A 14,922-nucleotide genomic window follows, 5' to 3' on the forward strand; every position below is an offset into this window, starting at 1 on the left:
ACTTCCCCTCAACCTGGTGATTAGATGTGAGAAAAAGAGTGAAAATTTGCCCAATTTTTATTTAATAAGATGTCTATCCACCTCAACGTGCTCCATTCCATCATGTTATCGAAATATAACTTCATAGGTTTCTTTCACGTATTTTCATGTCATCAAAAGTAATTTTCGGCTACAAGAGCATTCACCCATGGATCTAAAATCAAACTTCTACCTTTCACCAAATAAATAAATCAAACTTCTACCTAATAAAGTTCAATACCCAAATACTGATCTTCCGACTATAGTTAAACTTGCATTGTCATCATTCGTGCAGGCTTCTACCGTTAAATATTCTTCCTTTGAGATAGTATAATATACAACTATATTTAAACATGATCTATTAAGTTCCCTGTAGCAAACATTGGCCACTTCATTGGATTTTTGGGAAATAAATTTTTTAATTATAAAAAAGTATGACAATTTAATTATTTTTTAACATTTTCTTCTTCAATTTTTAAAATTTAGTCAAATAATTTTTTATGGAATTTTTTTTAATCTATTAAAATTTTAATGACAATTATATGTTAATCTGCATAACAGTTTATGTGTATTTCATAAATATTCAAAAAAAATCCAAAAATATATATTTAGAAAATTTAAAAGAATTAATATATATATATATATAGCATCCACATCAATGATGAATTACTTGTGAGCTATTATGCAAACTAACACATTAGTTTCGCTAAAATTTTAATAGTCCATTTTTAGTCCAAAAAGAGTAATTTAACTAAAATTTAAAGATTAAAGACCACAATGGCAAAAAAAAAAAATTAGGCCGACAATAAAAAAAACCAAACTTAGTGTTGAGCAAAGAAATTGAGAAAATCAAAAAAACAATTCAAATTGATGTATTTGGTACAATTCGGTTTGAGTTTTGTACTATTCGGTTCTATTTCGGGTTGATGTTACCATCCAAATCTCATAATTTGGTTTGAATTCAATTTTTTTTTTGCATGGAACCCCTTTTATACAAATCAAACCAAATGATATAAAAAATTATTTTTAAAGGAAAAATCCTAATAGAATAATAAATTTGTTATGAAATAAAAAGAAAGAACAAAGAAAATAAGAGAGCAAAGAAGTATGAGATTTTGTTATCAAAATAAGAATGGTTACAATGTTTCTCCAACGTCTTTATTTATAGACATAAGAAGTACAAATGAAATGAAACTCTACGTCTAATCAATATTAGAGTCATAAAATACATCAAACTTATCTTGACCTTGCTGAATATCACTTAATGGTAAGATATTCATAGCACTCCCTCTTATATGTTCATTGGTAGATAATGTGTCTCGTTAATATCTTATTAAGATAAAAGCCCTATGAGAAAAAAATTCTTAGTGAAGGAAAAAGAGTACACTTATCTATAATATGAATAACATGTTGCCTAATTAAAAACCTTACTAGGAAAACCCAATGGGACAAAACATCGGTTAAGGAAAAAAGAGTATATCGTGTATTTACTCCCCTCATGGCTACATCACATGATATCTTATATTTTATATATTTCATCTCGAACACTAGCTTTTCAAATGACCACTTGAACAAATTTGGTAAATATTTATATCATCATTCTTCTAGAATTCATGAGTGAGGAAGACTTTTGGGGACATGTTTTGATCTTACTACAAGAAAACAGGTTTTTAGCGGCGTTTTAGTAGAAAACGCCACTAAAAAGCGAATATATAGAGTATTAGCGGCGTTTTCGAAAAAACGCAGTTAAATGTCGACCTATAGCGACGTTTTTAAAAAAGCGCCGCTAAAGGTCTACTTATAGCGGCCTTTTTTTCGAAATCCCGCTAAAATATTAAGCCAAACGACGTCGTTTAGTTTGAGGGCATTAGCAGCGCTTAATCAAAAACGCCGCAAAAGATTGAGCTTTAGCGGCGTTTTCCAAAAAGCATCGCTAAAACTCAATCTTTTGTGGCATTTTTGACTAAGCGCCACTAAAAGATTAAGCCAAACGAAGTCATTTTAATTTGAGATTTAGTGGCATTAGTGGCGCTTTGTCAAAAATGCCGCAATAGATTGAGTATTAGCGGCGCTTTTTGAAAAATGCCGCTAAAGCTCGATAACTATTTTAAGGTTTAGGGATTAATATGGATTTAAGGGTTGTGGTTTAGGATTGATGGTTTATGTTTTATGATTTAGGGTTTTAGAGATTGTAGTTAAGGGTTTAGGGTTTAGATTAATTAGTATTTTTTAATTTATATATTAAATAATCTCTTATATAGTTGTAAAAGAGATAATATTAATTTTAATATATTAAAAATATAACAAATTGTTTATTGAAAAATAAATAAAAAAAGTAATAGATTGATAAGGATAGGTAACTATCTATTTTAGATAGGACCAAATTATAACAAATTAAATAAGGTCTTATTTTTATTTTGATTTCGCTTTTCTTTAATTTGATTATATTTGAAACCGACTTTATAAACAATAAAAATTAACTACACCATTCACTTAGTTATGGGAAAGTTAATTTCATTTTAGTTACTTAATTATGAAAAGTTACAATTTGATAACTTAAGTTACCAAGTTGTTAAAATCAATGTTATGATTTTCTCTAAACCCTAACGCACTAAACCCTTAAATCACTAAACCTTTAAACCCGTAAAACTCTAAACACTAGACCCTAACCCATAAATCCTAACCCATTAACCCTGACTCCTAACCCTTAACCCTTAAACCCATAAACTATAGGCCTTAAATCTCAAACATTAAACTATAAACCCTAAACTCTTAAATCATAAACCCTAAAATCTTAAAAATAAATTTTAATATGATATTAATGTGTATATAAATATTAATATAAAAGAAAAAACAAAACACAAACCATGAAAGAGGAAAAAAAAGTGAAATGGCAAAATGATGCATTTGGAAAATGGAAGACTATTAATATATTGAAATATCAATCCAACATATATTTGAAGATTACGTTTATGTTTATGAAAATTATTTTTTCAAAATTAATAATTATCTCACTTAAATTATGGTTAGCAAAAAGTTGAACAATAGTGATGTTCTTTTTGACTATTAGGGGGTTTAGTGATTAGGGACTATTAGAGTATTATGGTTTTAGGGTAAGGAGTATTGATAAAAATGAGAAAAAATCAAATGATTTTGAGGTTTAAACAAGCGATAAGAATCTTGACGTTTATGGTTACGGATTTAGGGTGCATGAAATTAGGGGTTAAGGTTTAAAATTTAGGTTCAAGGTTTAGGGTATTGGGTTCCGAATTTAGTTTATAAGGTTTAGAGTATTGGGTATTAGGTTTAGGATTTAGTCTATAGGGTTTAGGGTATTGGGTATTTGGTTTAGGGTTTAGTCTATAGGGTTTAGGGTATTGGGGTTTAGTCTATTAGTTTTGGGCTTAATTATACTTATAAAAAATTGTGTTTAAATCAAAGGTATTAGCGGCATTTTACTAAAACGCCACAAAAAACATTTAAATTTAAACAAAACGACGCTACATTGGTTTTACATATGGGAAATTGAATAAAAACGCGGTCGTTTTAAGTGGCACAATTAGTGGCGCTTATTAAGAAACGCCACAAAAATATGATTAAAAGAATGAAAACGGAGTCGTTCTACTTGGAGGGATAGTGGAGTTAGTGGCGCTAGGTCATAAACGCCGCTAAAAGTATGAGAAATTGTAAGGAAACGTCATCGTTTTATTTCGTGGGTAGTGGATTTAGTGGTGCTATCTTATAAACGCCACTAAAAATATGTGAAACCGAATGAAAACTACGTCATTTTATGTGGCGCGGTTTAGGAATTAGTGGTGCTATCTTATAAACGCCACTAAAAATATGAGAAACCAAATGAAAGCTATGCCGTTTTATTTTGCGCGGTTTAGGAATTAGTGGCGCTATCTTAGAAATGCCACAAAAAAACTGAATTACTAGCACTTCTTTATAAACGCCGCAAATGTCATTTTGTTGATACCAAAACTGTGTCATTTTGGTTTCATTCGTTTTACCCCATTTCACTCCCTCAATACTTCTTGTTTTTTCCCTTAGCAAAATTTCCCCAATTCAGACTATTCCCCCTAAATCCCTAAATTTTCCCTAAGTCTAAATCCCAACCGATCTACTAGTGAAGACGCTGACCCTACCACTGCTTCATTTCCCTCGACTAACCCCTTTGTTGCGTCATCGTCGGTCTTCGCTATTGCAGTCAATCGGTAAATGTCTCTCCTCTTTCGACATTTTCTGCTGTTTATTTTAATAGAAACCCAAGGAACGTAGATTTCTATTGTTAATGCTTTCTGTTGTTAATGCTCAGCACTCAACCTTCCTTCGCATTTATTGTTTTGAACTAATTTCATTGTTGCGGTAAGCTTCTACGAGGCTTCAATAACTGCGTGTTCTGTCACAATAGTTGACCAGAAGAGTAAACTGGTTCACATTGGAATAAGACATTATATCTTTCCATATAATATCGTATATGCATGTATCTTTATTAGATTGTAAATGGTTGTTAATAATTTTCTGATATATAAGTTCCAAAAAAGGAGGGACCTAGCTGAATTTATTATTGCTGCATTAAGTTTCCTGCTATCTGCAACAGTGTTTTCGAATGGAAGCTCACTTAAACTATATTATACATGCAAAATCTGAACCTGTACAAAACTTGAATACCGCCTATTGAAATTTGCAGTGTTAATAACTAGCAAATAATTTGATTTTCCTTTTACAACTCGTTCTGTATTTACCTATTATTTGATGTCGGTGGTAAATAATTTTATTTATAAAAATTTGGGTGAATTGCAGTCTTGGTCACTGAAATATTAATAATTTTACACTTTGGTCAGAAAGTAATCTGGTGGTCTTCATTTGAGTTTTACTCCTAAAAAATCCTTTTGGTTTGAATCCTTGTTGCTTATCTAATTGTATATATAGTCTATCTAGCTTGATTTATTTGGATCTTTTTAACCCCACATTTTTGTTTAAACAAACCCTAATTTTTACATTTTTGTTTCCTTGGTGTTGTGGGTGATTCAAGGGCAGGCATAGAAAACCCATTGGAGTGGCTCTTTTCTAGTAGTTTGGCATCAAATTATCAGGACCTGCATTTGCTACTTTTTTCATACACTAAAGCAATACACAGAAAGCCTAGATAGCGAAAATGTTACTTAATCTTTTATTTTTTTTTCATTTTTTAAATTACTATTCTTGTTTATCCTTAGATTATTTTTCAATTTCGTGCCTGTTCATTGTTTGCAGGTGTAATTTAAATTTCCATCCAATTTAATCGACTTTACCATCCAATTTACAATTTTTAAGAGGTATGTATATTTACAAAACTGTTTCTCTTATCCTCATTGTAGCAGAAATATTATCATCGTATCCATGCATATATTCCACCATGCTATTTATGGCACAGTAGGTCCATTCAACTCTTTTAAGTAGAACAGATTTATCTTATATTAAATATTGAAAATTTTATTAGCAAATTGCACACTAAAAAAATAAAGCTAGTTTTAAACTTTAAAATGATATTATTGAAAGAAAACGTTGAAATGTAAAAGGGAATGAACTTTAATAAATGTTGCCCAAAGCCAACTCTTCAAAGCAGTCTCAAGCAATTCTGGTAGACATTACCATGAAATGCTTACCTTTTATCAATTTATGATGTCTTTACATTTAGTTTCTTGGTATCTGTGAAATCCCTTTGTGATCTCTTTATTCATTTGTGTTGGTAAAAAATTGAATGGTTGCCACATTACACATTTTAGAATCATCATGGTTTGGGAATTTGCAGGCATACATTAGAACTTGGGCTAGAAGTCCAAACCCCATTTGTTATATCAAATAAAGGTAAAAAGTTGAAAACTAATATGAGGATTACCACTTTTATTTATTTATTTATTATACTAACAACTCCTCGTTCTTGAATTTCATTTAGAAAATTGAAAGAAAAACTGCTGTTGAGATGTCTGGAAGGTTCTTAGTTCGTTGTTTAAGATATTTGGGAAACTAGTCTTTTTTGGTTTACTATGATTGTTTTTTTTTGAAGTAGTTATTGTTGATAATAATTTTGCTATTGATCCAATGTGTGTTATTAACTTTAGAATTCCTTTGCTTTTAACATGTCTCTATTCGGTCAAATATATTTTTTCATAAAATCAATATATTTTTTCATAAATTATTTTCCATAATTAGTTTACACAAAACAAATAGATCTTAAGTTTATATATTCTATCAATTTGATCTTGATTTAACAAATTAAATCGTAATATTTATATCTTCTGTCAATTTAGTCATAATTTAACAAATTTAGCTCATAACATTTATACGTTATGTTAACATTTTACACAAATTACATGAAAAATAAATATAATGCCAAAGTTAAATGTATTTAATTGTTACATTTTGGAATTAACATGAATTAAATTTCTTTAATTTATTTAAAGATATAATAAAAATGTTTTTATTTGATATTTATTTTAATATAATACTTATTCTTACCTATAATCTTTAAAAATACTCTTTATTTTTTAAAAAAAATCACTAAAATTAGATAGTATATATAGGAAAGACCTCTTATAAAAATTAAAATAATTTAATACACTTTTGTAACTATTTATATAATTAATAATTTAATAATCTAACCATTTAAATTTATATACATCATGCATGTTAAATTCCAAACATCCGAATTCTGAACTATTATTATTATTTTAAGCTTTAATAATAATAATAATAATTATTATTATTATTATTATTATTGTTTATTGATTCGAGTATTAATTTTCATTTCATTAAAAAATTCAATATTTAATTTTTTTAAAATGAGTTTGATAATTATAATAAATTTTATTTAATTCAAAAATTTAAAAAATATTGGTTACTTATCATTTAATGTAGAACATAATAAATCAATTTTATTTATTAAAACATTAAAATAAATTATTCTTTTTTTTGAAAACAATATATTCAAATTATCATATGTATCTTTTATTCAAAATTATTCAAAATAATATAAAATGTTATATTAATAAAATTAAAATTAAAAATAATTAATTTTTAAAATCAATATTTACTTTTATCAAACAACATAATTATATATTTTACTCATATTTATTAATTTACTAAACTATTTTCTAATATAAACTCATCACTTATAAAATTAACAATAAAAATTGATTAACCTACATAATACATAAATATATATCATAAATATATATCATATCATAAGTTACATAACTTACATACCTTACATAAATGTATATCATAACATAACTTACATAACTTACAAAACTTACTTAACTTACGTAATACATAAATATACACTTGAAAATCCCGCTGCCTGAATTGGTTTACACCCATTAGATAATTTATACTTGATATATATTATCTATTTTAGTAAACACAATTTATTGTCAACTTTAGAGTTCAAGAACAACAAAATAGATAGGAGTTGGATGAATTTGTCAAGGGTAAGCAACGACTATCGAAATGGAGTACAAACTTTTCTAAATTTTGCATTTCAAAATGCAAGCCAAGAGAATATGATTCTTTGCCCGTGTAAGAGGTGTGGCAACATCAATTGGCATTTTCGTGAAGTTGTCTACGAACATCTAATTGTTGATGGCTTTATTCGGGGGTATAAAAATGGATTTTCCATGGAGAGTGTACATCTAGTCGAACTTCTTCAACGATTAATCCGACTTATCCTGATATTGATTACCACCAGTATGTTAGATAAGATGACATGGATGGTATGTTGCGGGATGCATTTAATATGCACAGTCATGGTGAGCAATCATTTCTACCTGATTTTAATGCATCCGATAATTGTAATATTGGTGGAAATGTTTTTTGTGAAACGGGAACAAGTGCACCTGATGAGGAGCCAAATGAAGAAGCGGCGAAGTTCTACAATTTACTTAATGAAATAAACGAAGAACTTTATGAGGGATCAAAATATTCGAAATTGTCCTTCTGCATTCGTCTATTTCACTTAAAATGTTTGGGAGGGTGGACCAGAAACTCTTTTACAATGCTGTTAGAGTTTCTGAGAGAGATGTTTCTATTTGCAAAAATCCCCCAGTCTTGTCAAGATATGAAGAGACTAATAAAATATTTGGGTCTTGGGTATGATAAAATTCATAGTTACCTAAATGACTGCATGTTGTACTGGGGTGATCAGAAGAACCAACAGTCTTGTCATGTTTGTGGTAAGTCTCGTTGGATGAATGGGAATACAAAAGATGTGAATGCGGATGAAGGTGGGGCACAGTTAAGAAAGAAGCCAGTCAAGGTTTTGCGATATTTTCCCCTAATACCAAGACTTCAAAGGCTTTTCATGTCGTCAAAGGCGGCCTATTCTATGAGGTGGCGTAATGATCAACGAATCGATGATGGATTATTAAGGAATCCTACTGATTCGTTATCTTGGAAATCATTTGACAGTAAATTTCCAAGCTTTGCAAGCGATCCTCAGAATGTGAGGCTTGGGCTAGCAGCTGATGACTTTAATCCTTTTAAAATCATGAGTACTTCGTACAGTACTTGGTCTGTAGTGCTTGTTCCTTACAATTTGCCTTCATGGATTTGCATGAAGCAATCTTCATTTGTTTTATCAATGATTATAGCTGGAGAGAAAGGTCTCGGAAATGATATTGACATCTATTTGCAACCTCTTATTGAAGAGTTAAAACAGTTATGGTCGGGTGTTGAGACATATGATGTATTAAGAAAGGAGAACTTTAATTTACATGCAGCTTTGTTGTGGACAATTAATGATTTTCTGGCTTATGCTAATTTATCGGGTTGGAGTACTAAAGGACGTTATGCCTGTCCTTGTTGTGCTGCGCAAACTTGTTCGAAGTGGTTGTATAATGGGAAGAAGTTCTCTTACATGGGCCATCGTCGGTGGTTAGATGGAAATCATAAATTTATATTTCAGAGGACTCTATTTGACGGTACTGAAGAGTACAGAGGAGTTCTTGAGCAGACCGTTGGATCTGAAATCTTATTTATGTTAAAAGATATCAACTTCAGTTATGGGAAGATGAATCAACCACCTAACACGCAAACAAAGAGAAGATCGAGGGATGAATCTGATGATGAATCTGACGAAGAAGATGATCCTAATGAGGCGGACTTGTGGAAAAAAAAGGAGTATTTTTTTTGAGTTGCCTTATTGGGAGCACAACATTTTACGCCACAATCTTGATGTCATGCATATTGAGAAGAATATCTGCGAGAACATAATTGGGACAATTTTGAATGTCGATGGAAAATCAAAAGACAATCTTCAGAGTCAACTTGATTTGGTTGACATGAGAATTCAGCGTGATCTTCATCCTCAAGTACTTCCGAATGGGAAATATCGACTGCTGCCTTCTATTTTTTCAATGTCAAAGAAAGAGAAAGAGGTGTTCTGCATGGTGTTGAAGGATATAAAGGTCCCAGATGTGTATGCGTCAAATATATCTCGATGTGTGAGTCTTAAAGATCGAAGATTATATTCATTAAAATCACATGATTACCACATCTTGATGTAAGATTTACTCCCAGTTGCTTTACGGTGCTGTATGTCAAAAAATGTGACGTCCTGTATAATTGAACTATCCAATATAATGAAAGCTATTTGTGGCAAAGTTTTGGATGTTGAAGAACTTGAGAAAGTATAGGATCGAGCCACTTTGACTTTATGCAATTTGGAGAAGATCTTTCTACCTTCCTTCTTCACTATTATGGTGCACTTGGTAATCCATCTCCCTCACGAAGCAATACTTGGTGGACTGATTTTTTATCGATGGATGTATCCTATAGAAAGGTGCTAATTTATTTGTCAAGTATTCATTCATTCGCCTCTATACATTTAGTTACAGCTTTTGATAAATATTGTATATCCCGTTTAGGTTCCTAAGCAAATTGAAGTCTTATTGTCGCAATAAGCATTATCCAAAAGGATCAATTGCTGAAGGCTACTTGGCAGAGGAGTGCATGACCTTCTGTTCTAGATATTTAGAAGATGTTGAAACACGATTGAATAGACCAAGTAGAAATGCTAGGCTCAATGCTCATAACTTGGCCGAAACTTATTTATTCTAAAGTTATGGAGAACCAATCGGCAAAGTTGAAATTGCAAAATTAGATGATATATCGTGGATACAAGCACATCGATATGTACTTTTTCACCACGATTCAGTTGAACCGTTACGCAAGTAAGTTCTAAAATTTCCTCACATATTCGTCGTTTTGATTTGTTTATCTTCTAACCAATTAAACTTGTTTTTAACATAGTGAGTACAAACAAATTTTGAGATCTCGTTCACGCTCTCGAAGATTACAACATTGAGAGACTAATAAGTTATTCACAGAATCTTTTCATGAATGATTAAGCCAAACGGTATTTAACTGAAGTTAATAAGTTACATATAATCGCGAAATTTAGTTAATCAAATAAGAATGTTTTTACATAATGCATTTATAATTACTCAATTTACTTTCGATTCAATAGGTTTGGAGTGGGAGGGACGTTAATGACGAAATTAAATAGCTTTCCCAAGGTCCGAACAGAGTAACAAAAAGATATAGTGCCTTCCTTATCAATGGATATAGATTTCATACAAAATATCGTGAGAGAATGAGGAGAACTCAAAATTGTGGAATTGTTGTTAATTCTTCAATTACAAGTTATGCTAGTGCTAGGGACAGTAATCCGATTGAGGGTAATGTGGAGTATTACGGACTTCTTACCGACATTATTGAGTTGGATTATTATGGCAGATGGAAAGTTGTCTTATTTCGGTGTGATTGGGCTGATGTTAATACTGCTCGCGGAAATAAAAAAGATCAATTTGGTTTTACAATGGTTAATTTCTCTCGCTTGATTCACACTGGACAACAATTGATGGACGAGCCATATATATTTTCTTCTCAAGTGAAACAAGTTTTTTATTCGAAAGATCCAACTGATGAAGGTTGGTATGTTGTACTCCGGAACACACCTAGAGACTTGTTTGACATGGGTAATGGAAGTAGAGATGACATCGTCGAAAGATCAGAAACATTACCTTTTCCAGAACAAAACTTAGATGAAAATATCGCTAGTACTAGTACACAACATCAATGGGTTCGACATGATGTGGATGAAGATATTTACGAATAATGATGTAGTAATATTTTATGATTTTTTAATTATATGGAATATTATAATTTTAATCTTGGTCATGTTATATAATTTAACTATTTTATATGTACTATTATTGTTGTAATTTGTTACTAAAACTTCAACTATTTTATGTGTATTGCAAGAAAAATGCGTAGAAGAAGATTACAAGATTTAAGTATTGTCTAGAATACTCCAAATTCGGAAGAAGCAAATGGTGAACAGCAGACAATTGTTGGATCTTCGACTGTGCCGGAGACACTTGACGAGCCTGCAGAATTTCAGAGTAATGTTAAGTTCATTTTACATGTGTTGACTTTTATTATTGATTTATTTGTCAATTTTAATATAATAATATACCGTTTTTCAGCTGAAAGTGGTGGGACGCGCAGAGGTCGAGGACGTACGCTGCTTAAAGATTTATACAACTTAAATCCTGTCGAGCGTGTCAAAGTAAGTAAAAACAGTCATGGTCAGCCTGTTGGATCTGAAGCTCGACTTTTAGCAGGCTATTTGGGCGTTATATCACGAAATGCCAATATGTTACCTCAACTACGAATCATGGCATCACATGCTTGATAGCAACAAAAATCAAGCTCTCGATAATATTAAGGTAACAAAACGTGAATGTAATTTATAATACTTTGGTTTAAGTTTCATTTATATTTACATTCTAAACTTGTGTATTTTTAGGAGAGATTTGCTTTAGAGGTCTCCAATGACTATATCAAGAAGGCATTGGGTAAAAAATGGAGAGACCATAAAAGCAATTTGAAAAAAACTATATTTTAAGAAAGATATAAGCCTCGAGGAAAAATTGAGAAATGTCCCGCCGGGAATGCTGAGGTACCAATGGGAAATGCGGTTAGATTTTGGAATTCAAAGAAAGGAGAGGTATTTACATATTTCCAAACTCTTATATATAGTTTTTACTATATACGTAATAATAATTTCATTATGTAGGATCGTGAGCGAGTTGGAACAAGTAGCAGGCAAAAACAAAAATTCACGCACACGGTAGGGTCGAGAAGTTTTGCTTCTGTAGCTGAGGCTGAGGTATTATGAATTTATTAATTATTTCAAATATTAATGACTTTTTACTATTAAATAATATTTTTACTATTATATTGTAGGAAATCTCGTCTGGTCAAAAAGTTGGATGCCTTCATCTTTTTGAGATTACGCATAGGAAGAAAGATGGATCTCCTATGACATCCGAAGCTGGAGAAATTATGGTATATTTACTTAATAAAATTTGATTTATTATAAATATTTATAATGTTTAATTATAATGGTTTAATTCGTCATTAGTATTTTTAAATAATGTTAAGTTATGTTGTATTCCTTTTAATTATATATTTCGTTTCTAACTCTTTAATTGATTTTTTAGGAGAAACTAAAGGAGAAGAAGGTGGAGTATGAAGCGATTGCTTCGACTGATAGTTCTGTTAATCTTGAGAACATTGATAACAGAATTACCACTGAAGTTTTAGGTCCTGAAAGGTACGGTCGGGTTCGATTGCAAGATCTGGTGTTACCCCGACCCAATATTTTGGATCCAGCTCCCAGCAATACATGCTTTCCGGGAGTCAAGCTCAAGCTGAAGTTCAGAGGTTAAGAGACCAGATAACTCAGATGCAAGCGAACACAGTTTAGCAAATTGCCGAGGTTCAAAGAAAATATGAAGAACTCCAGCAACAACTTAGAGTGGAGGCAGCAGAGAGGGAGGCAGCGGTAGCAGCGAGGGAGGCAGAGGCAGCAACGATGGAAACAGAGCAGAGCAGAAAGTACGATGAGCTCTAGCTACAGCTTCAGCAAATGATGCAGATGTTTCAGCAGTCGCAAAAGCCGCCATCTTAGACATTAGTTTTCTCCTTGTAAGAATGTTTTTAACATTGTCACATTTAACATTATTGTAAGAATATTGCTTAATTTGTTAATTTACATCATAGATCTTTCGTTGAAATTGAAGTATCATTTAGATTTAATGTTTTTTATTTTATTTTTTATGCTACATTTGCTGTTTTTGGTTGGAATTCATGTTATATTTGCTATTTTTGGTTGGATTTAATGCAGGAAGGGTTAGATATTGGTGAAAAATGTATATTTTAAATCTGCCAAAATTAGCGGTGTTTCTAAAAAATGCGCCGCTAAAAGCCATGACTTTTAGCGGCGCTTTTCTCACAAACGCCGCTAAAAGCTATGACTTTTGTGGCCTTTTTTTTCAGATAAACGCTATAAAATTTGGCTGCGTTTCCTATAGCGGCCTTTTTTGCGGCGCTTGGAAAAACGCCGGTAAAAGTCTGTTTTCTTGTAGTGTTTTAATGAGTTCCAACAATAATAATAACAAACTTTGATCATGATCCTTCTGTAAAAATAAAAATCTTCAAATCAAATAAATTAATATTTACTCAAGCGTATTGAACAATTTCCCAGGAATTTCTATATGCTTTCAGCATTCTAAATCCTTCAAGGATTTTAATATAAACTTCCACTATATAGTTATTCATATAAAAACTGCAACAACAACAACTATTAGATACATATCAATTTTTCATGAACTATCAAACTAATAAGATATCTCAACATTATTTGCATCACCAAAAAAGAATATTATATCTTTTCATAGTTTGTATCCCCAATGACTTTATATTTTTAGATGTTTGGACTACTGGTCCACAAGCTTCATGAATTTAATACTACTTGAATTGCGTCTTTTATTTTGGTCAAGCTTTTCCATGTCTATATTTCTTAATAGATTTATTCAATGTCTTCATTTTCTTTCATTCTTTCTATTATATTATTATATACAAAATCGTTGTCGACAATTTTTCGTATTTCAGTGTTTCATATTTTCTCGTATTGACATAACTTATCGAAATCTCTTTATTTTCATTGTTTCCGTCTTCAAGTACCTAAATCTCTTCAAAAGTTATAATAATTAGTTATGTCTTAGGTCTCTTCTAGAGCACCACCTCTACTATATGACCATCTAATTTATTCTTTTCTTTTACAATAATTTTCATCTTTGGAACCAATTGAATTACCATACTTCAGGCATGCATACTTTCATTTATTCTAACAAGTTATCCTACTAGGTCTTCAATTCAAATCAAAGGTTTATCCCATATATAACACTTGGTTATTCTTATCAAGTCAATAAATACATCTAAAAAACAACTTGTAATAAAGTGAATTATCTTTTTGAACTTCTGGTTCAAATTACTTTCTATGAGGATTTAGATAATAATAATTCGTTCTAAGTAATTTATTTCATTTAGCTATTATTTTTGCCCCTAATGTTGGGAAAATTGTCAAATCAAAGTTGTAATCACCAAATAATATCATTATTGAATCTCCAATTTGTTCAAAAAATTTAATAATATAAAAAGATTCATAATTAATATATATTCCCGGCTTTCTTTAAATACTCATTTTATGTATTACGATGCAGCAACTTAAGCATACATCGCACATTGAAAAATTCAAAAATGGACTGTATTTGGCTCTTAACTAAAAGTTAATTCTAATAGGGAGTTTTTATAATAACTTATTTGCATGATGCGACAAGTGTTAATTCATGTAAAATGTCATAACCTTATACATATATACAAAAATTTTTGTTCTTAAAAGATATGATTTAGCTACTAATTGGAGACATTTACTTCATAAATTCTGCTAAACCATTTTATACAAATAAACATTAGGCTTTGCGATACTTACTCACACCGAGTATCTAGCGT

At 30.8% G+C, this 14,922-nt stretch overlaps 1 long non-coding RNA gene across 1 annotated transcript; it reads left to right on the top strand.

Annotated features, from left to right (window-relative positions):
- The first annotated feature begins 3,990 nt into the window (after window positions 1-3,990).
- Window positions 3,991-6,358, top strand: LOC107894889 (uncharacterized). Its single transcript, XR_001683307.2, has 4 exons — window positions 3,991-4,235; window positions 5,278-5,339; window positions 5,816-5,871; window positions 5,960-6,358. It is a non-coding gene; the product is annotated as an uncharacterized lncRNA (long non-coding RNA).
- Window positions 6,359-14,922: the final 8,564 nt, after the last annotated feature.

The sequence above is a fragment of the Gossypium hirsutum genome, chromosome A13 (genome assembly GCF_007990345.1).
Source record: "Gossypium hirsutum isolate 1008001.06 chromosome A13, Gossypium_hirsutum_v2.1, whole genome shotgun sequence".
NCBI classification, from domain to species: domain Eukaryota; kingdom Viridiplantae; phylum Streptophyta; class Magnoliopsida; order Malvales; family Malvaceae; genus Gossypium; species Gossypium hirsutum.